Source organism: Hyla sarda, chromosome 10, assembly GCF_029499605.1.
Source record: "Hyla sarda isolate aHylSar1 chromosome 10, aHylSar1.hap1, whole genome shotgun sequence".
Taxonomy (NCBI): Eukaryota; Metazoa; Chordata; class Amphibia; order Anura; family Hylidae; genus Hyla; species Hyla sarda.
The window spans coordinates 64,806,626-64,831,049 of NC_079198.1; positions in this window are offsets into that span (position 1 = coordinate 64,806,626).

Consider the following 24,424-nt stretch of genomic DNA (forward strand, 5'->3'; position numbering starts at 1 on the left):
GCCTTATGATTGCCCTATCGACCTCCTCCCGGGTACTACTCCACCCCGGGGCAGAATTTATCCTCTCTCTGCCCCAGAGACTCTTGCCATGTCCGAATACGTCCAGGAGAATCTAAAAAAGGGCTTTATCCGTAAATCCTCCTCTCCTGCCGGAGCCGGATTTTTCTTTGTGTCCAAAAAAGATGGCTCCCTACGTCCTTGCATTGACTACCGCGGTCTTAATAAAATCACGGTTAAGAACCGCTACCCCTTACCCCTCATCTCTGAACTCTTTGATCGCCTCCAAGGTGCCCACATCTTCACTAAATTGGACTTAAGAGGCGCCTATAACCTCATCCGCATCAGAGAGGGGGACGAGTGGAAAACGGCATTTAACACCAGAGATGGACACTTTGAGTATCTGGTCATGCCCTTTGGACTGTGCAATGCCCCTGCCGTCTTCCAAGACTTTGTCAATGAAATTTTTCGTGATCTGTTATACTCCTGTGTTGTGGTATATCTGGACGATATCCTAATTTTTTCTGCCAATCTAGAAGAACACCGCCAGCATGTCCGTATGGTTCTTCAGAGACTTCGTGACAACCAACTCTATGCCAAAATTGAGAAATGTCTGTTTGAATGCCAATCTCTTCCTTTTCTAGGATATTTGGTCTCTGGCCAGGGACTACAGATGGATCCAGACAAACTCTCTGCCGTCTTAAATTGGCCACGCCCCTCCGGACTCCGTGCTATCCAACGCTTTTTGGGGTTCGCCAATTATTACAGGCAATTTATTCCACATTTTTCTACCATTGTGGCTCCTATCGTGGCTTTAACCAAAAAAAATGCTGATCCCAAGTCCTGGCCTCCTCAAGCAGAAGACTCCTTTAAACGACTCAAGTCTGCCTTTTCTTCGGCTCCCGTGCTCTCCAGACCTGACCCTTCCAAACCCTTCCTATTGGAGGTTGATGCCTCCTCAGTAGGAGCTGGAGCTGTTCTTCTACAAAAAAATTCTTCCGGGCATGCTGTCACTTGTGGTTTTTTCTCTAGGACCTTCTCTCCAGCGGAGAGGAACTACTCCATCGGGGATCGAGAGCTTCTAGCCATTAAATTAGCACTTGAGGAATGGAGGCATCTGCTGGAGGGATCAAGATTTCCTGTTATTATCTACACCGACCACAAGAACCTCTCCTACCTCCAGTCGGCCCAACGGCTGAATCCTCGCCAGGCCCGGTGGTCTCTGTTCTTTGCCCGATTTAATTTTGAGATTCACTTTCGTCCTGCCGATAAGAACATTAGGGCCGATGCTCTCTCTCGTTCCTCGGATGCCTCAGAAGTTGATCTCCCTCCGCAACACATCATTCCACCTGACTGCCTGATCTCCACTTCTCCTGCCTCCATCAGGCAGACTCCTCCAGGAAAGACCTTTGTTTCTCCACGCCAACGCCTCGGAATCCTCAAATGGGGTCACTCCTCCCATCTCGCAGGTCATGCGGGCATCAAGAAATCTGTGCAACTCATCTCCCGCTTCTATTGGTGGCCGACTCTGGAGACGGATGTTGGGGACTTTGTGCGAGCCTGCACTATCTGTGCCCGGGATAAGACTCCTCGCCAGAAGCCCGCTGGTTTTCTTCATCCTCTGCCTGTCCCCGAACAGCCTTGGTCTCTGATTGGTATGGATTTTATTACTGATTTACCCCCTTCCCGTGGCAACACCGTTATTTGGGTGGTCGTTGATCGATTCTCCAAAATGGCACATTTCATCCCTCTTCCTGGTCTTCCTTCTGCGCCTCAGTTGGCTAAACAATTTTTTGTACACATTTTTCGTCTTCACGGGTTGCCTACGCAGATTGTCTCGGATAGAGGGGTCCAATTCGTGTCTAAATTCTGGAGAGCTCTCTGTAAACAACTCAAGATTAAATTAAATTTTTCCTCTGCATATCATCCCCAGTCCAATGGACAAGTAGAAAGAATTAACCAGATCCTGGGTGATTATTTGCGACATTTTGTTTCCTCCCGCCAGGATGACTGGGCAGATCTCCTTCCATGGGCCGAATTCTCGTATAACTTCAGGGTCTCTGAATCTTCCTCCAAATCCCCATTTTTCGTGGTGTATGGCCGTCACCCTTTTCCCCCCCTCCCTACCCCCTTGCCCTCTGGTCTGCCCGCTGTGGATGAAATTTCTCGTGACCTTTCCATTATATGGAGAGAGACCCAAAATTCTCTCTTACAGGCTTCTTCACGCATGAAGAGGTTCGCGGATAAGAAAAGAAGAGCTCCCCCCGTTTTTTCCCCTGGAGACAAGGTATGGCTCTCCGCTAAATATGTCCGCTTCCGTGTCCCTAGCTACAAGTTGGGACCACGCTATCTTTGTCCTTTCAAAATTTTGTGTCAAATTAATCCTGTCTCTTATAAACTTCTTCTTCCTCCTTCTCTTCGTATCCCTAATGCCTTTCACGTCTCTCTTCTCAAACCACTCATCCTCAACCGTTTTTCTCCCAAATCTGTTCCTCCCACTCCTGTTTCCGGCTCCTCGGACGTCTTCTCGGTCAAGGAAATTTTGGCTGCCAAAAAGGTCAGAGAGAAAAATTTTTTTTTAGTAGACTGGGAGGGTTGTGGTCCTGAAGAGAGATCCTGGGAACCTGAGGACAACATCCTTGACAAAAGTCTGCTCCTCAGGTTCTCAGGCTCCAAGAAGAGGGGGAGACCCAAGGGGGGGGGTACTGTTACGCCGAGCGCTCCGGGTCCCCGCTCCTCCCCGGAGCGCTCGCTTCACTCCCTCCGCTGCAGTGCTCCGGTCACGTCCTCTGACCCGGGGCGCTGCGATCCTGCTGCCAGCCGGGATGCGATTCGCGATGCGGGTAGCGCCCGCTCGCGATGCGCACCCCGGCTCCCCTACCTGACTCGCTCCCCGTCTGTTCTGTCCCGGCGCGCGCGGCCCCGCTCCCTAGGGCGCGCGCGCGCCGGGTCTCTGCGATTTAAAGGGCCACTGCGCCGCTGATTGGCGCAGTGGTTCCAATTAGGGTTTTCACCTGTGCACTTCCCTATATTACCTCACTTCCCTTGCACTCCCTTGCCGGATCTTGTTGCCTTAGTGCCAGTGAAAGCGTTCCTTGTGTGTTCCTTGCCTGTGTTTCCAGACCTTCTGCCGTTGCCCCTGACTACGATCCTTGCTGCCTGCCCCGACCTTCTGCTACGTCCGACCTTGCTTCTGCCTACTCCCTTGTACCGCGCCTATCTTCAGCAGCCAGAGAGGTGAGCCGTTGCTAGTGGATACGACCTGGTCACTACCGCCGCAGCAAGACCATCCCGCTTTGCGGCGGGCTCTGGTGAAAACCAGTAGTGGCTTAGAACCGGTCCACTAGCACGGTCCACGCCAATCCCTCTCTGGCACAGAGGGTCCACTACCTGCCAGCCGGCATCGTGACAACCATGCAGAGGTAGATACCATCTGTACACAGGATTTATACACCATATAAGTGATTACAGTGAAATCTAGGGAACTATATGGGCCAGGAGGTTAGGCAGCCAGGTATGTGGGCCAGGTGGTTAGACAGCCAGGTATGTGGGCCAGGTAATTAGGCAGCCAGGTATGTAAACCAGGTGGTTAGGTAGCCAAGTATGTGGCCCCTCCAAGTTGAAATAAAAAAAAGTTAAAAATAAAACAAAAAGAGATACTCATCTGTCCCATGCAGCGATTACCTCAGCTCTACCGCCGGTGTACTAGCCTCGTTCTTCAGCCTCCATAGTGCAAACGATGAATGACATCATTGGCACTGTGTGGAGGGGGGGGATGTCACGTCTCCTTTTAGCGTAATCCGCAGATGTGGCTCACACTGGGAGGAGGTTTTCAACTATATGCACATCAGCATACAGCTGAAAGCAGTGTTAGCCTGGGGATGCGGGACAAGTGTTTTGGATCCTCAGTAGCAGAGGCAGGCCCTTTACCTGGCCGTGCTATCGGACCACATACGAATCAGACCAGTCCACCCCTGATCTCCAGCCATTTGGAAATTATGCTGGAACATATAAGCAGACATACACACGTTAAGTTTTATATATATATATATATATATATATATATATATATATATATATATATATTGTGAGAAGGTGAAATGTATCTTGGTGGATGGGCGATATGTATCACCAAGGCTCCTGGCTTTGGTGAAGTAAGAGCCGGTATTATTCAGTGTCTGTGCTGCAATGTAGTGTTGAGCGGCATAGGCCATATTCGAATTCGCGAATATTCGCGAATATATGGATGAATATTCGTCATATATTCGCGAATATTCGCATATTCGTTATATTCGTTACATATGTGAAAATTAGCATACACAAAATTAACATACGTGAAAATTCGCATATGCAAAAAGTAGCATAATGCTAATTTTCGCATATGCGAATTTTTACATGTCAGTCTCACACAGTAGTATTACAGCCTTCTTTACACCACACAAGGTGGAAGCAGAGAGGGGTGATCACTGTGATGTGTACTGGGAAGAAAAAAAACAAAAAAAAAAAAAACGAATATTCGTAATTACGAATATATAGCATTATATTCGCGAAATTCGCGAATTCGCGAATATGCGATATTCGCGAATAATATTCGAATTGCGAATATTCGCGAGCAACACTACTGCAATGCATACTGACACGATGACCGTAGTATGGCTGGAAGGCCAATCCGGGACGGCTCTTACTGGGAAAGACCATGTGCAGGGTGGGGGTCATTCCCCACAATACAGGCCGCCTTTTGTTGGCCTTAAAGGCAACCTGTTTCACCAGCTGAGGGGGATTTGCTAGTTGCAGCTCCCACTGCCAGAGAGAGCTGAGAGTGGAGTTCTTCCCTACGTTTGCTGCAAGGTTGGAAGCTGGTGATAAGCCTGTCTGGAGGCCTGGAAAATACTTGCTTGATGCCACATTGCTGGTCTGAGGTGTGAACAAACACCTAAGGAATACAGGTGGACTTTTGTTATGTTTTCCTTTGTTCTGCATTTAAAGAATGTTTGCTGTGTGACAAGTGTGAATAAAACACTGAACTTTGCTTTGGAAAATACTGCTTCCTTGCCTCTATACTGCAACCATATCTGTTTGCAAGAGCGAGTCATCACATTTGATGGAGATGCCGGGGATCGCAGTGAGGGCCGCAGTTGAATTGCAGTATGCGGTTGCCAAGAACCAAGCTGGGAGAACCCGCTGGAGTTGTTGCTAGGGGCAACGAACCGTCAATAAGTGATTGTCCAGTGTCTGCAGTGATCAAGTGTTTGCAATGTTGCCAAAATGGAGGCCGTGGTGAAAGCGCTCATGGAGGCCAACGTGCAACAGTAGGAGACCAACCAGCTACTACTACAGCAGCTGATGACGTTTCAAGCTGCAGTGACCCGGACCACCACTGATGCCCGGAAGGCTGTTCGGATGGCGATGCCAACAGTGACCCCCGCGGATGATGTTGAGACCTACCTGGCGGTCTTCGAAAAAGTGGCCGTGAGGGAGAGGTTACCCCGGGACCAGTGGGCTGAGGTAATCGCTCCGTTCCTGACATCTGGATCCCAGCAGGCATATTTTGACTTACTCGATGACCAGGCTGCGGATTATGACATCATCAAGGGTGAGATCTTGGCAAGACTGGGGGTAAATGTGTGGGTCCGAGCCCAGAGAGTAAGGCAGTGGGAATATTAGCCGGCTGAGCCTGCCCAGCTGCAATATTATGACTTGTTGCAGCGGCTGCAGAAGTGGCTACAGCTGGAGGTAATGAGTCCCACTGCCATGCTGGACCATCTCCTGGCCGATATGTTCTGGAGGGCTCTGCCTTACACCCTCCAGAGCTGGATTGGCCAGGCATCCCCTAGCAACACACTGGGTATGGTTCACCTCGTCGAGAGGTTCGAGACCACTGTAAAACTGGGGTAGGGGGCGGTTAAACCCAGGAGGCACCCACCTTTGCCGTGGCACCTGGAAAGTCCTAAAAGCCCCGCCCCGTTGCTATGTTAATAGAAATAGAAAAGGCGTGTACCGCATTTCAGTTTGGAAAAATAGATGATGATGAGGCTTGTACTGCACTTCAGTTTGAAGAGATAGATGATGATGAGGCTTGTATTGCATACAATGATTATGCTAGAACATGTCAGGAGGCTTCATTAAGATAATGAGGATAAGTGGAGCATGTGATCTGTGACGTTACCATTCTCCCGGGATTTTAGCAACTCGGCTTTCCCGGGTGCAGAAATGCTGATATAGAAAAAATACAAGGGTAAGTGAAATAGTAATGGTTAATATAAATATTTGATATTGAAGAAACCTGAGGTTAAGGAAAATATAGATTGGGACTATATATTAGAGGATTTACTATAATGATTCCAACTAGATAAATAGAACATTGATAAATATCAGGGTATAATATGATGGTGAGAGGAATTTTTTCGTACTTAAATATTAAATAACCAAGGGAGCTGGTGTCATAAGGATTTGTATAAAGAATAATAGAAAAGAACAGCAAATGGAAAGAATATGAATATAGATCACAATAATGAAGATTGCAATCCAAAATATATTAATTTTGTTCACATAATAAAAGAAGTAACTTAAAATGACATGAACTAGTGTAATCAAAATGGAGCAACAATAAAAAATGCAATGCAGGAATATGGGTGCACTACTGTGGTAGATGTATACAATGACATTGGCTATCCCTCAACACTGATGTTAAAATTGAGACATTCGCCAGTGTATCCTTATATGAAGGACACACCGGAGCCCGCACACCAACGCCAAGGTTTCTCAAAATGGCGTGGGACCTACGTTAATCCTACCTGTGCGTGATAAGCAAAACAGGGGCCAGTGGGCAATCACAGCAGCATTCGGTCGACTAACAACTTCCTCCCAGATACCCTCCAGCGTGACTGAGCACACATGCAATGGGAGGAGGGAGGCAAGTCGCAAGCCCCACCTGAGTTGGGGATCGCCCCTAGCAACGGACTACAAGGGCAGGATCTGCTCCCCCAGTATAAATGCGCAACCGCATTTGGGGTTGAGCACCTCAAGCCATTTGAGACCACGTCTTTTGTTGTTTGTTTAAATTTTATACTTGGAGGTATGTAAACTCCAAAATTAATGCACCTTTAATATCTTCAAGGCAGCATTAAGGTAGCACCTGGGAGGCTATGCACCCATATTAGCCAACTCAGGTGGGGCTTGCAACTTGCCTCCCTCCTCCCATTGCATGTGTGCTAAGTCACGCTGGAGGGTATCTGGGAGGAAGTTGTGAGTCGACCGAATGCTGCCGTAATTGCCCACTGGCCCCTGTTTTGCTTATCACGCACAGGTAGGATTGGCGTAGGTCCTGCGTCATTTTGTGAAACATTGGCGTTGGTGTGCGGGCTCTGGTGTGTCCTTCATATAAGGATACACTGGCGAATGTCTCAATTTTAACATCAGTGTTGAGGGATAGCCAATGTCATTGTACACATCTACCACACATACCGTATTTATCGGGGTATACCACGCACCGGCCTATAACACACACCCTCATTTTACCAAGGATATTTGGGTAAAAAAAGTTTTTTACCCAAATATCCATGGTAAAATGAGGGTGCGTGTATACCCCGATACAGCCCCAGGAAAGGCAGGGGGAGAGAGGCCGTCGCTGCCCGCTTCTCTCCCCTGCCTATCCTGGGGTCTAGAGCCCTGCTGCCGGCCCTTCTCACCCCCTGGCTATCGGCGCCGCTGCCCGTTCTGTCCCCCTGACTATTGGTGCCGGCGCCGATAGCCAGGGGGAGAGAAGCGGCGCCGACAGCCAGGGGGAGAGAAGGGGCAGTGGCACCCATTGCCGGCGCCGCTGCCCCGTTGCTGCCCCGTTGCCTCCCCCCATCCCCCGTGGCATAATTACCTGAGTCGGGTCCGCGCTGCTGCAGGCCTCCGGCGTGCGTCCCCTGCGTCATTGCTATGCACGGTGCGGCGCACTGACGTCATGCGCCGCGCCATTCAGCGCATAGCAACGACGCCGGGGACGCACGCCGGAGGCCTGCAGCAGCGCGGACCCGACTCAGGTAATTATGCCACCGGGGATGGGGGGAGGCAACGGTGCAGCGGTGCCGGCAATGGGTGCCGCTGCCCCTTCTCTCCCCCTGGCTGTCGGCGCCGCTTCTCTCCCCCTGGCTGTCGGCGCCGGCACCGATAGTCAGGGGGACAGAACGGGCAGCGGCGCCGATAGCCGGGGGGTGAGAAGGGCCGACAGCAGCGCTCTAGACCCCAGGAAAGGCAGGGGGAGAGAAGCGGGCAGCGAAAAATTTTAGCCTAAAAAGTACGTGTTATACGCCGATAAATACGGTATACTTCTATGTATACATATACTTCTATGTTTATTCACTCTGTTGTGCAAACATTGTGAAGTGCGACCAATATATTGAAGTCCGCAGGAGCACTCGATCAGATATACTACAAAATTTGATCCGCAGTTCATGAACATATCTATTTTATATTCTTGTTTGGATATGTTTGAACGGAAGGTGGTTCTTTTGTGGGTAATTGAAGTGCAGCATTTACATCGTGGGTGGCCGCATTTGTATGTCCCTTTTAGGATTTCTTTAGAAAATAAAACAGTGGGATTGCTGGAATTTCCAGAGTTTTAACAGAATTGTTTTTGAAGTGACTGGGGGGTTAAAATGTTTTTCAAAGTGCGAGCCCTCCTAAATGTAATTCAAGGTCTTTCAGGGAGCAATGGGCGCAGGTAATTATCCTGTAGCAATATGTGCCAGTGTTTATCTAGAATTTGTTTTATTTTAACATGATCACAAGAAAAAGTGGTAATTAGATTGCATTGCCAGTCGGTGGTGGAGTCTTCAGATTTTTTTGGGTCGAGGCATTTGTCTTGTGTGAGCCAACTCGCGCGATTTCTAGATATCTCTATTAGTGATTTTGAATATTTTTGGGCCTCAAATCTCACAGCTATAAGAGCACTCTGTTTGTTAAAATCTTCATGGGTCGTACAGTTGCGCTGAATTCTTTTAAATTGTCCATATGGCACATTGATTAACCATTTTTTATAGTGATTGCTTTTGAAATGCAGATAACTATTGCTGTCAACCTACTTAAAAAAAGATTTTGAAATAATAGATTGATCTGGGGTATGGGTAATCACTACATCAAAAAATTCAGCATTATTTAAAAAGACCGACTGGGTGAAATAAAGGCCCCATTTGTTGGTATTGATATGTGTAAGGAAGGTATCTAAGCGTGCAGTAGGTCTTTTCCACACAATAAAAATGTTGTCAATATATCGTTTATAAAACAAACAATTAGTAAAAAGTGGATGTTTAAAAATGACTTGTTCTTCAAATAACCCAACAAATAACCAAAAAACAATTCTGCTCAAAACTCTGGAAATTCCATCAATCCAACTGATTTATTTTCTGAAGAAATCCTAAAAGGGACATACAAATGCGGCCACGATGTAAATGCTGCACTTCAATTACCCACAAAAGAACCACCTTCTGTTCGAACATCTCCAAATAAGAATATAAAATAGATATGTTCATGAACTGCGGATCAAATTTTGTAGTATATCTGATCGAGTGCTCCTGCGAACTTCAATATATTGGTCGCACTTCACAATGTTTGCGCAACAGAGTGAATAAACATAGAAGTAATGTTATTAATAAATTCGCTCTACACAGTATATCCCGACACGCAACAACTCATCATAATAGCCAGTTCAATTAATTTTTTGTTACTCCAATAGAAAATATTTCTGAAGGCCCTAACAGATTTGAGAAACTGAGACAGAGAGAATTTTTGTATTTTTAAGTACCATATTTATCGGGGTATACCACGCACCGGCCCTTTAATACGCACCCTCATTTTACCAAGGATATTTGGGTAAAAAAGTTTTTTACCCTAAATATCCACGGTAAAATGAGGGTGAGTGTGTGCGCGTGTATACCCCGATACAGCCCCAGTGCGTCCCCTGCATCATTGCTATGCACGGCGCGGCACACTGACGTCATGCGCCGCACCTTGCAGCGCATAGCAATGACGCAGGGGACGCACGCCGGAGGCCTGCAGCATCGCGGACCCGACCCCGGCAACAGGTAATTATGCCACCGGGGATGGGGGAAGGCAACGGGGCAGCGGCGCCGGCAATGGGTGCCGCTGCCCCTTCTCTCCCCCTGGCTGTCGGCGCCGCTTCTCTCCCCCTGGCTATCGGCGCCGGCAATGGGGCGCTGGCACCGATAGTCAGGGGGACAGAACGGGCAGCAGCGCCGATAGCCAGGGGGAGAGAAGGGCCGGCAGCAGGGCTCTAGACCCCAGGAAAGGCAGGGGGAGAGAAGCGGGCAGCGACGGCCTCTCTCCCCCTGCCTTTCCTGGGGCTGTATCGGCATATAACACGCACATAGACTTTAGGCTAAAAATTTTAGCCTAAAAAGTGCGTGTTATACGCCGATAAATACGGTAACAGTGTTTAGCCCCATGAGGACTTAATGAATACATAGAATGTGTTACATAATCGGGACATTCATTTTAAGTTTATTACAAGTTTTTAATATTTATTTACATTTATCTATACATGTAGATTACACTTATTTATTTATACTGACACATGTAACAATTATATACTCCTATTTATATTTTATATCACATTTTATTTACATCGTATATATATATATATATATATATATATATATATATATGTCTTTATATTTTTGTCCATTTTTTATTGTTGCTCCATTTTGATTACACTAGTTCATGTCATGTCACTAGTTCATGTCATTAAGTTACTTCTTTTATTATGTGAACAAAATTAATATATTTTGGATTGCGATCTTCATTATATTAATATTCTCCCCATTTGCTGTTCTTTTCTATTAGTGTTTATACAAATCCTTATGACACCAGTTCCCTTGGGTATTGTAAGTACGAAAAAATTCCTCTCACCATCATATTATACCCTGATATTTATCTGTACTATTATATGTACTATTTATCTAGTTGGAATCATTATAGTAAATCCTCTAATATTTAGTCCCAATCTATATTTTCCTTAACCTCAGGTTTCTTCAATATCAAATATTTATATTAACCATTACTATTTCACTTACCCTTGTATTTTTTCTATATCAGCATTTCTGCACCCGGGAAAGCCAAGTTGCTAAAATCCCGGGAGAAGGGTAACGTCACAGATCACATGCTCCACTTATCCTCATTATCTTAATGAAGCCTCCTGACATGTTCTAGCATCATCGTTGTATGCCGTACAAGCCTCATCATCATCTATCTCTTCAAACTGAAGTGCGGTACAAGCCTCATCATCATCTATTTTTCCAAACTGAAGTGCGGTACAAGCCTCTGTTTCACCTCCGCTACTATGGACTGAATTAACTACTTTTCTTTGTGTATTAGAAATGTTCCTTTTTTTATGCATCAAAGTAGATTGATCACCGATGTTTTTAAAGATCATTCTAAGTTATTACATTTTAGTAAAGTTTTTCCAATTTTATTTATAACATACCTGTAGTCACATGATATACCTGTATATGTCATTTCCTGTTTTCCTCTCCCTTTCCCCTCCCATTAGTTCCACCCGCCTAATTATGGTGTTTTTTTGTATATATATATATATATATATATATATATATATATATATTTATATATATATATATATACCTGTTAGTTTGTTATTTTAGTCATGCCAATCTGAGGAAGGGTACGAACCTGAAACGAGTCATTGGTTTAATAATAATAAAAAAGACCTACTTTTCATCTACTCACTAAGTGAAATTTCATCTAAGTTAAATTTGTTGGGAGAAGCAGCACCTAAGAGGGATCACTTCTTTTCGGTTTATCTTCAGTTGCTATGTTGGGACTGTCACGAACTGGGACATGTTAGGGCTAATTGTCCCCAGCGGCAGGAACCAATGGACACAGACTATGCATTTCGGCCGTTCCTGTATGCCCAGACACTGTGTGCCACCAGTATACCCATGGCAGGAGACTTGGGTCACCTCTGCCAGGTAAAGGTGGGAGGTTGTCTTGTGGAGGCATTGTTGGACTCGGGGAGTATGGTGACCCTAGTGAGGTCAAACCTGGTGCCACACACTGAGTACACAGGACGACAGGCTGGGGTATTGTGTATCCACAGTGACCTAAAAGACTACCCCACAGCCCTGGTGACTGTGTCCACCCCAAGCGGCCTATGGACTCATGAGGTGGCCGTGGCTACAAAATTACCACACAATTTAATTATTGGGAGAGACTTTCCAGAGTTGGTGTCTTTGTGGCCCCAGAAAAGAGCTCCCCAGACCTGTGAGGCAGAGGTGTCCCCAATAGACTGGCCCTACTCAGGGGTGACCCCGGAATACTGGGAACCTGAGTTGGAAATAACCACAGTTGGGGTGACCACTCCTATGGCGGAAGAGATGGAGACGTGTCCACTGCATGCAATGGTAGGAGATGTAGAGGAGCTGCTGCCAGGTCCCAAGTTGGCAGACCTCAATATCTCCGGTGAAAATTTCGGTACAGCATAGCATCAAGACCCGACATTATCTCGAGCCTGGAAAATGTCTTAATTGTAGAAGGTGCACGACAACAACCAGGGGTCGAGACTGTGTACCCCCGCTTTGTGGTCAATCAGGGGATGTTATACCTGGTAAATCAGGTGCAGGGTGAGAATGTGGAATAATTAGTGCTACCTAAAGCATATCAGAGACTGGTGTTAGAGTTAGCACATCAACATGTTCTAGGGGGGCACCTGGGCCAGCGGAGTATGCAGGACCGAATTTTGCAGAGTTTTTACTGGCCCAGTGTGTATAAAGAGGTAAAGAGGTATTGTGAATCTTGCCCAACATGCCAAATAACTAGCCCCCAGCCACATTACTGTGGTCCTCCGGTTCTGCTCCAGATTATTGAGGTCCCATTTGAACGGATCGCTATGGATCTGGTAGGCCCTTTGCCAAAATCCACTAGGGGGCACCAACACATCCTGGTAGTCCTGGACTATGCGACTAGGTATCCCGAGGCGCTGCCTCTGCGACATACCTTGGCCTAACTCATAGCTAAGGAGATGTTTTACTAAGTGGGCTTACCTAAAGAGGTGTTGACTGACCAGGACACCCTGTTTATGTCAAAAGTAATGAAAGATCTCAGTAAGTTACTGCAGGAAAAACAGCTACGGACCTCCAAGTATCACCCGCAAATGGACGGCCTGGTAGAACGGTTTAACCAAACATTTGAAAATATGTTGAAGCGGGTGGTGGCTAGAGATGGAAAAAAAATGGGACCTTTTATTGCCCTATCTCATGTTCGCAGTGTGAGAAGTGCCCCAGGATTCTACTGGGTTCTCACCTTTCAAACTGCTATACGGCAGATATCCACGTGGTCTGTTAGACATGGCTAAAGAGGCATGGAAACAACAAGTTGGAGGAACGGATGGAAACAGTGTTGCCCCTGGTGAGGGAACATTTGGAGGCAGCTCAGCGAACTCAGAGCAGAGTTTATAATCACCAGGCTCGGGTCCAGAATTTTAACCCAGGAGATAGGGTTCTGGTACCAAAGGTCGACAGTAAATTTCTGGCCAGGTGGCTGGGTCCCGATGAAGTGATCGAAAAGGTAGGGGAGGTGACGTACAGGGTACACCAGGCTGGGGCGAAGAAAGCCAGAGCAAATGTACCATGTAAACTTGTTGAAACCTTGGAAAGATAGGGAGACTAGTGTGGATGACAGCCCCCGTCCAGATTTGTTAGGGGTGGAGTTTCCCGTCCCTCAGTCTGGTGCGTGGGAATCAGTTGCCACAGTGAAAATTGCTGACAGCCTTTCCCCTGCACAGAGGAGACAAGGGAGTTCATCAGTAGGAACACGATGTGTTCTCAGACCTTCCTTGGCGTACTCCTGTCACCCGCCATGACATTGTCATTGAACCCCAGGTAAAAATACGGTTGAAACTCTACCGGGTACCTGATTTGCGGCGTCAAGTCCGTCATGGTGCGTTGGAACAAACAGGCAGAGCAAGCGTTTTCTGCTATGAAGTCAGCCATATGTGGGTCTCCGGTTTTGGTCACACCCGACTTCAAAAGGAAATTTTTGGTACAGACCGATGCCTCTGAGGTAGGTCTCGGTGTATGTGAGAAGGTGAAAGGTATCGTGGTGGATGGGCGATATGTGTCACCAAGGCTCCTGGCTTTGTGTATTCATTCAGTGTCTGTGCTGTGATGCAGACTGACACTGTGGCCGTAGTATGGCTGAAAGGCCAATCCGGGACGGTTCTTAATGGGAATGACCAAGTATAGGGTGGGGGTCATTCCCCACAATCCAGGCCGCCTTTTGTTGGCCTTAAAGGCAACCTGTTTCACCAGCTGAGGGGGATTTGCTAGTTGCAGCTCACACTGCCAGAGAGAGCTGAGAGTGGAGTTCTTCCCTACGTTTGCTGCAAGCTGGTGAGCAGTCACCTGGAGGCCTGGAAAATACTTGCTTGATGCCGCATGGCATGGTCTGAGGTGTGAACAAACACCTAAGGAATACAGGTGGACTTTTCTTACGTTTTCCTTTGTTTTGCACGTTTGCTGTGTGAAAAGTGTGAATAAAACACTGAACTTTGATTTGGAAAATACTACTTCCTTGCCTCTATACTGCAACCGCACCTGTTTGCAAGAGCGAGTCATCACAATAGATTAAATGTGTTATCTTAAGTTCCAAAATAAACACCTACCCACAGGACAGGGATTGACTAGTTGATTGATGTGGTCTGACCATTGGAACTTCCATCTATCTTGAAAATGGAGGGCAATTGTTATGTGAATTCACCCTCTATGGGGCTTCTGAACATTGCCACTTTTAGCACTTGACAATGTTTGGCACTCCCATTGACAATAAATGGGACACAGGATACGTTTGGATCTTGTGATAACTGCTTAATGTGGCTTACCCTATTAACTATTCTGGTATATCATGATGATGAGCTTTAATTAAAACTTTAATTAAAAAAGTAGATACAGAAAGATTAATTGCCAAAGAGAGTAAAACTAACCCCAAAATGTTTTTTAACTATATAAATAGCAAATAGGTTAAAAATGAAAGTGCAAAAGAAAATAAATCACGGGGGCACTCACAGTACTTCATTCAGTGCAGGTTTCTTTATTCAGGTAGCAGATTAATAAATTTTCCGTCAGGGCGCCAGGAGCGAGCGTGTAGGACGCTCGCTCGCTCCTGGTGCCCAGCCGGAATATGTATTCATCTGCTACCTGAATAAAGAAACCTGCACTGAATGAAGTACCGTGAGTGCCCCAGTGATTTCTTTTCTTTTGCATTGTTGAGATTGCCGTATCTCTATGCGGGTTGTGCACCGGGTGAAGTTCATATTCACAGGAGTTGCTGCCGTATCGCTGCACTAGCCGAGTGTACCTAGAACCACTATAGAAAGCGTGTTCACCAGTGCCAGAATCTGTTTCTTGTTTTCAATATTAAAAATGAAAGTGTTGACCCTTTAGAAAATGACGAGGAAGAAATTATTAACGGGGATCAGGAAAAAGCTAATATAATAAACAAATTCTTCTCCACTGTATTCACCGAGGAAAATGAAATGCCAGGTGAAATACAGCGAGATAAGGTAAACTCCCCAGTACAGGTCCCCTGTCTAACCCAGGAAGAAGTACAGTGCCGCCTACAAAAAATCAAAATAGACAAATCGCCAGGTCCAGATGTCATTCACCCCCGTGTTCTAAAGGAATTAATTAATGTAATAGACAGACCAATATTTTTAATATTCAGGGACTCTATAGTAACAGGGACTGTTCCCCAGGACTGGCGCATGGCAAATGTGGTGCCAATATTTAAAAAAGGGTCAAAAGGTGACCCCAGGAATTATAGGCCTGTTAGTTTAAACTCTGTTGTATGTAAATTGTTTGAGGGTTTTCTAAGCGATGCTATTTTGGAGTATATTGATAAAAATAAATGTATGACTCCATAACAGCATGGCTGTATGAGGGATCGGTCCAATCAAACTAACCTGATCAGCTTTATGAGGAGCTGAGCTCCAGACTGGACCGGGGGCAATCGCTGGGTGTCGTATATCTGGATTTTTCCAAAGCATTTCATACGGTGCCACATAAAAGGTTGGTGCGTAAAATGAGAATGCTTGGACTGGGGGAAAATGTGTGCAAGTGGGTAAGTAATTGGCTCAGTGATAGGAAACAGAGGGTGGTAATTAATGGCACTTATACTGACTGAGTGACTGTTACTAGTGGGGTGCCACAGGGGTCAGTCCTGGGTCCTGTTCTATTTAATATATTCCTTAATGACCTAATAGAGGGGTTGAATAGTGAAGTAGCAATCTTTGCAGATGATACTAAACTCTGTAAAGCGGTAAACACTATAGAGGACAGTGCACTGTTACAAATGGATCTGGATAGGTTGCAGGTTTGGCCTGGGAAGTGGCAGATGCGGTTAAACATTGACAAATGTAAGGTAATGCACATGGGGAAGAAAAATCAGGGCTGGGATTATGTATTAAATGGAAGAACACTTGTGACGACTGACGTGGAAAAGGACTTGGGAGTCTTAGTTAACAGTAAATTTAGCTGTAGTAACCAGTGTCGGGCAGCTGCTGCCAAGGCAAATAAAATAATGGGGTTCATCAATAGGGACATAGATGCCCACGACAAGGAAATAATTCTACCGCTGTACAAATCACTAGTCAGACCACACATAGAATACTTTGTACAGTACTGGGCACCAGTGTACAAGAAAGATATAGTGGTGCTGGAGAGGGTTCAAAGACGGGCAACAAGAGTAATACGGGGAATGGGAGAACTACAGTACCCAGAAAGATTATCAGAATTAGGGTTATTTAGTTTAGAAAAAAGAAGACTTTGGTGCAACCTTATAACTATGCAAAAATATATCAGGGGACCTTCCAGAGATCTCTCCCATGATCTATTCATACCCAGGACTGTATCTATAACAAGGGGGCATCCTCTACGTCTAGAGCAAAGAAGGTTTCTACACCAGCACAGACGGGGGTTCTTTACTGTAAGAGCAGCGAGTGGAATTCTCTGCAAGAGGAGGTGGTCATGGTGAACTCTGTAAAATAATTTAAAAGGGGTCTGGATGCATTTTTGGAGAATAATAACATTACAGGTTATGTATTCTAGATCTATATCAACTCAGTAGGGACTCATTAGGGTTATAGGTTGAACTTGATGGACTCTGGTCTTTCTTTGACCTTATGAACTATGTTACTATGTTACCTCCTTGATTATTACAATTTATTCCAGCTTCAAAGATTACAGCATTATTGTCACACAAACGTGTTAACAGTTTTGATTTATCAGTGTCTCAATGCTGAGTCCCCTAGAAATTGGAAATACAAGATTTGTAAATGAGAATACAGTTCAGGTTTGTTTTTTTACACTGTCAATAATACTGAATTGGTTGGTGTTGGCACTTGTGCGGCTGCTTTTGGTAATACTTTGTCATGGGGACAAGGAGAGTGAGCCCTTAACTACCTAAACTGACCCTAAAACATCTCTCCCTGGCTACTTTCCCATCCATCCTAAACGATGGATCGACAACTGGGAGCCGGTCCCTTCCTGCGCTAAAGTGCAGTGGCATAAAAACAAATCATAAACATAGTCGGTAACAGACCAGAACAGAAACAGAAAAATACTAGACAACCAGATATACCAGACAGAATACACATACTAACAGGGCAGAATATAAACTCACAAACAGAGCAGAATATAGTGAATTAACAAACAGTTCATAAACCCAATATCAGATCAACAGCAGACATGATAAAATGAACAAGACTAGGCATGATATGAGTATACAGCAGAAACCAGGAGATGCAGGGGATAAAAAGAAGAACTGAGAGCCAAAACACTAAACTGAACAGGTAACATAGAAAAATGTTCACAAACAGGTAAAAGTACAAAGGACAAAGATCAGATCAACCAAACAGGATATAAATATAGGACACTGTTCACACTGGGACACAGAACATACAAACTGGACTCCCCACTCCACTATAGGAGTAGCCAATAATAATAAAGCCACTGACCAGCAGACACACTCCACCGTGTGGACAAAATGCTGACCCACTATGAAACAGAAATATAATACATGAAACACTAGACTAGAACTGGATGAGTCTGAATAGACTACAGAATACCAAACAGGAATATAACATACAGAACACAGGGTACAAGCTAGATTCAGACACAGTGTGAATGCAGACAAAGCAGAACGAACAAATAATCCTAAAACCGACTAATGTAACACAGACTAAAATTCAAGAAGCATGCTATATAACCATGGCTAAAAACCCAGATAAAAGACAAGATAAATACAAGGTAAATGCTCAAGCAAACATGGTCAGAATATAGCACAAACAGTCATAGTAGTATTGCACTGAATAAGCAGCACCAGAATGAAGGAGAACTCTGGCTAAATAACTCCACCCAAGTTCTCATTCATTCAGAGCATTAACTATCTCCTATCTAGGTAAAATAGCAAACTGTTCTCAACAAACTAGTGTGTGAATACACACCTAAACAGAAACATACAAAAACAAATAAACAGACTTTACATACTTGTCTTTTTCTAGCAGTAATGTACAGCAGAGTAACAATATAGAGAAGAGTTTACACTAAATTTGCTTAGCCACCTATATTATTTATGAATTATGTATTTTCTGTCCTTTGTCCTTGCATAGAGTGTGAGAACTGCCCAGTAATTCCAAATCTCTGGTGTCAAATTAGGTTTAACAGATAACTTCTTATTCTACTCCAATCCCTGTTTAGAAGAATATTTTGTCTATGAAAAGCTTTTAAGGCTTTTATGATCGACGTGGAACAGTTGCTGGGTCTTTTTTTCCTAATCTTAATTAACATAAATAAGATCCCTCCATCTGTAAGTCAGCAGAAAATCTGCTGATACTGGCAGCATAGGAAAATGTCATTACAATATCAACAAACGGAATAAAGTTATTTGAAGTAAATGTAACTGCATTAACAACAACTAATTCTCCTGCAACTGCAACTTATTGTATAAAATAATCTGATGCTACGATTATAAAAGTTTAGTGAAAAATGTAAATGTAATCCTAAAAAATTGTAGATTGGTCAGCACGCTTATGATAAAAATCTAAAAACTTAAAAAACTGTCCAGTCATGAGCTAAAAAATGACATGCAAGTCAATATTAGTGATGTTGGAAAGTTTGTGAACTCTTCAGAATATTTTATATTCCTTCATGAATTTGACCTAAAACGACATCAGTTTGTCACACGTCCTAAAAGTAGATAAACAGAACCACGTCAAACAAGAGTCAAAAATATGAGACTTGGTCAATGGTTTATTGAGAAAAATGTTCCAATTTCACATATCTGAGAGCGGCAAAAGTACAGTAGGGCAAAACATTTTTAGTCAGCCACCAATTGTAAAAGTTCTTCCACTTAAAAAGATGAGAGAGGCCTGTAATTTTCATCATAGGTATACCTCAACTATGAGAGAAATAATGAGAAAAAAAATCCATAAAATCACATTGTCTGATTTTTAAAGAATTTATTTTGCAAATTATGGTGGAAAATAAGCATTTGGTCAATAAAAAAAAGTTCAACTCAGTATTTTGTTATATATCCTATGTTGGCAATGACAAAGGTCAAACGTTTTCTGTAAGTCTTCACAAGTTTTTCACACACTGTTGCTGGTATTTTGGCCCATTCCTCCATGCAGATCTCCTCTAGAGCAGTTTTGGGTCTGTCGCTGGGCAACACACTTTCAACTCCCTCTAAAGGTTTTCTATGGGGTTGAGATCTGGAGACTGACTAGGCCACTCCAGGACCTTGAAATGCTTCGTATGAAGCCGCTCCTTTGTTGCCTGGATGGTGTGTTTAGGATCATTGTTATGCTGAAAGACCCAGCCATATTTCACCTTCAATGCCCTTGCCGATGGAAGGAGGTTTTCACTCAAAATATCATGATACATGGCCCCATTCATTCTTTCCTTTACACGGATCAGTCATCTTAGTCCCTAAGCAGAAAAAAAGCCCCAAAGCATGATGTTTCCACCCCTATGCTTCACAGTAGGTATGGTGTCCTTTGGATGCAAATCAGCATTCATTCTCCTCCAAATACGACTAGTTGAGTTTTTACCAAAAAGTTCTTCTTTGGTTTCAACTGACCATATGACATTCTCCCAATACTGTTCTGGATAATCCAAATGCTCTCAAGCAAACTTCAGACGGGCCCGGACATGTACTGGCTTAACCTCTTAAAGGGGTTGTGTGCTGCCCTAATTTTCGGAGCTCCGCTCACAGCGTCCGGAAGTTCATTACTCCGAACGCTGTTTGCGGGCTTCCGTGTTCGCGGCCACCAGCCGTGATGTCACGCCTGGCCCCTCGCCCGCCCCCTCATGACGTCTCGCCCGCCCCCTCATGATGTCACGCCCGCCCCCTCTACCAAAATCTATGGGATGGGGGCATGACAGCGGTCGCGCCCCCTTCCCATAGACTTTCGTTGAGGGGGCGGGCGAGACATCACGAGGGGTCGGGAGAGACGTCGCGATGGGCCGGGTGTGACGTCACGCCCGGCGGCTGCGAACACGGAAGCCCGCACACAGTGTTCGGAGTAATGAAATTCCGGACGCTGTGAGCGGAGCTACGAAAGTCAGGGCAGCGCACAACCCCTTTAAGCACGCAGGGCATACCTGTACGCCCTGTGCCCGGTCCCGGTGTTTAAAATGGGGTCTTGCCATGACCCCGCATCACACCAGGTCGGTCCCGGCGGCTATTGATAGCTGGGACCCTTGGCTAATAGCGCGGCACCGATCCTGCCACGTGCTATTAACCCTTCAGACGTGGCGATCAAAGTTTCCCGGCAGCTCAGTCGGCCTCATTGGGACTATCGCGATAATATTGCAATGTCCCGATCAGCTAGGACGCAAGTGGAGGCCCGCTTACCTTGCTCCGTCGCGTCCGATCGGCGTTTGATTGCTCCAAGCCTGAGCTACAGGCTTGAGCAATCAAACCCCTATTACGCTGATCCATGCAAAGCTAAGGCTTTGCAGGGATCAGGGTAAAAGATCAGTGTGTGCAGTGTTACAGCCTCCTATGGGAGCTATAACCTGCAAAAAAAAGTGAAAAAAAAGTTAATAAAGGTCATTTAACCCCTTCCCTAATAAAAGTTTGAATCACCCCTTTATGTGGTATTGCCATGTGCGTAAATGCCCGAACTATAATAATCATTAATTAAACCGCACGGTCAATGGCGTACGCGCAAAAAATTTCCAAAGTCCAAAATAACGTATTTTTGGTCAGTTTTTATATCATAAAAAAATTTATAAAAAGCGATCAAAAAGTCAGACCAATGCAAAAATGGTACCAATAAAAACTTTAAAAAGTTATAGGGGTCAGAAGATGACAATTTTAAACATGTGACCCCATATTGGAAACTACACCCCTCATGTAATGTATTAAGGGGTACAGTGAGCATTTACGCCCCACAGATGTCTGACAGATTTTTGGAACAGTGGTCCGTGAAAATAAAAAAATGTAATTTTTAATTTGCACAGCCCACTGTTCCAAAGATCTGTCAAACGCCAGTGGGGTGTAAATACTCACTGCACCCTTATTAAATTCTGTGAGGGGTGTAGTTTCCAAAATGGGGTCACATGTGGGGAGTCCACTGTTCTGGCACCACGGGGGCTTTGTAAACGCACATTGCCCCTGACTACCATTCCAAACTAATTCTCTTTCCAAAAGCTCAATGGCGCTCCTTCTCTTCTGAGCATTGTAGTGCGCAAGCAGAGCATTTTACGTCCTAACATGGGGTATTTCCATACTCAGAAGAGATGGGGTTACAAATTTTTGGGGGGCATTTTCTCCCATTACCTTTTGTAAAAATTGTAAATTTGGGGAAAAAACTGCACTTTAGTGAAAAAATTTATTTTTTTCATTTACACATCAGATTTTAACGAAAAGTTGTCAAACACCTGTGATGTGTAAAGGTTAACTTGGCCCCTTGTTACGTGCCTTGAGGGGTGTAATTTCCAAAATAGTATGCCGTGTGGGGTTTCCTGCTGTTCTGGCACCATTGGGGCTTTCTAAATGTGACATGCCCCCCAAAAAAATTTCTGCAAAATTCACTCACCAAATTCCCATTGTTGCTCTTTCCCTTCTGAGCCCTCTACTGCGCCCGCCGAACACTTGACATGCACATATAAGGGATTTCCTTAATCAAGAGAAATTGGGTTACAAATTTTGTGGGGCTTTTTCTCCTATTACCACTTGTAAAAATTTAAAAACTGGGTCTACAAGAACATTTATAAAAAATGAAGATTTTGAATTTTCTCCTTCACTTTGCTGCTATTCCTGTGAAACACCTAAAGGGTTAACAAACTTACTGAATGTTATTTTGGATACTTTGAGGGGTGCAGTTTTTATAATTGGGTCATTTGTGGGGTATTTCTAATTTGAAAGCCCTCCAAATCCACTTCAAAACAGAACTGGTCCCTTAAAAATTCAGATTTCGAAAATTTATTGAAAAATTGCTGCTGAACTTTGAAGCCCTCTGAATATGTCACGAAAAAACAATCTCAGAATCAAATTTATAAGTAAAAGCATCCCAGAGTTATTAAAGCTTAAAGTGACAGTGGTCATATTTGCAAAAAATGCTCCCGTCCTTAGGGTCATAATGGGCTCCGTCCCCAAGGGGTTAAGGCAGTGGTTCTTAACCTGGGTTCGGTGGTTCGGTGAGTCAGTCTCGTGGGTTCGGTGGAGGTCAAGACACACACCCGACTCCACGCCCATCACAACAGGACAGGCAAACCAAGCAATTGCTTGGGGCCCCAAGCTGGCCCGGGGCCCCGAGCAGAGCTGGTGTTTGCCCGTCCTGTAGTGACGGGGCAATTTCCCCATCACTATTAATCCCTATGGCCCTGCGTTAAGTTTAAAAACCCAGGGGCCGCCGGGAGATAGCACACGCCAGGACATCACTGACGTCCCGTGCGTGCGCCCATAGAAACGAAGGTGCCGAGGACCGGAGGATCAAGAAGGAGGAAGACACGTGCTGGCCAGCTTGGTAAGTGACCAGCGGCACGTCATCTTCGGTGCTCCGACCACAGGGAGCCACTGCTTTAGACGGAGCGGTGGAGCACTGAAGTGGGCAGTACACAGGCATACAGCCTCCAGCCATACACTGTATATGGCTGGAGGCTGTATGTTTGTGGGGGAACACTGCCTGCCTAATGTGGGGGAACACTGCCTGCGCCTAATGTGTGGGGGATCACTGCCTGCGCCTAATGTGTGAGGGAACACTGCCTGTGCCTAATGTGTGGGGGAACACTTCCTGTGCATAATGTGTCTGAATGGTTTTGTTCTATAATGGTTTTGTTCATTTTGTGCACCTATGTAAAAATATATACTTAAATATATACCTCTTCTGTTTCGAATTTGAAAAAATCATATTTTATTTTTCCAATTAAGAAGGGTTTGGTGAATGTGCATATGAACTAGTGGGGTTCAGTACCTCCAACAAGGTTAAGAACCACTGCCTTAAGGGGTTAAGCAGGGGGACATGTCTGGCACTGCATGAGTTGAGTCCCTGGCGGCGTAGTGTGTTACTGATGGTAGTCTTTGTTACTTTGGTCCCAGCTCTCTTCAGATCATTCACTAGGTCCCTCGTGTAGTTCTGGGATTTTTGCTCACCGTTCTTGTGATCATTTTGACACCACAGGGTGAGATCTTGCGGGGAGCCCCAGATCGAGGGAGATTATCAGTGGTCTTTTATGTCTTCCATTTTCTAATAATTGCTCCCACAGTTGATTTATTCACACCAAACTGCTTGCCTATTGCAGATTCAGTCTTCCCAGCCTGGTGCATGTCTACAATTTTGTTTCTGGTGTCCTTCAACAGCTCTTTTGTCTTGGCCATAGTGGAGATTGGAGTGTGACTGTTTGAGGTTGTGGACAGGTGTCTTTTATACTGATAACAATTTCAAACAGGTGCCATTAATACAGGAAAGAAGTTACAGGTCTTTGAGAGCCTGAAATCTTGCTTGTTTGTTGGTGACCAAATACTTATTTTCCACCATAATTTGCAAATACATTCTTTAAAAATCAGACAATGTGATTTTCTGGATTTTTTTTTCTCATTATGTCTCTCATAGTTGAGGTATACCTATGATGAAAATTACTGGCCTCTTATGTTTTTAAGTGGGAGAACTTGCACAATTGGTTGCTGATTAAATACTTTTTTGCTCCACTGTATGTGAACCTTAAAGGGGTTATCCAGGGAAAAACTTTTTTTATATATATCATTTGGCTCCAGAAAGTTAAACAGATTTTTGTAAATTGCTTCTAATAAAAAAATGTTAATCCTTTCAGTACTTATGAGCTGTTGAAGTTGAGTTGTTCTTTTCTGTCTAAGTGCTCTCTGATGACTCCTGTCTTGGGAACTGTCC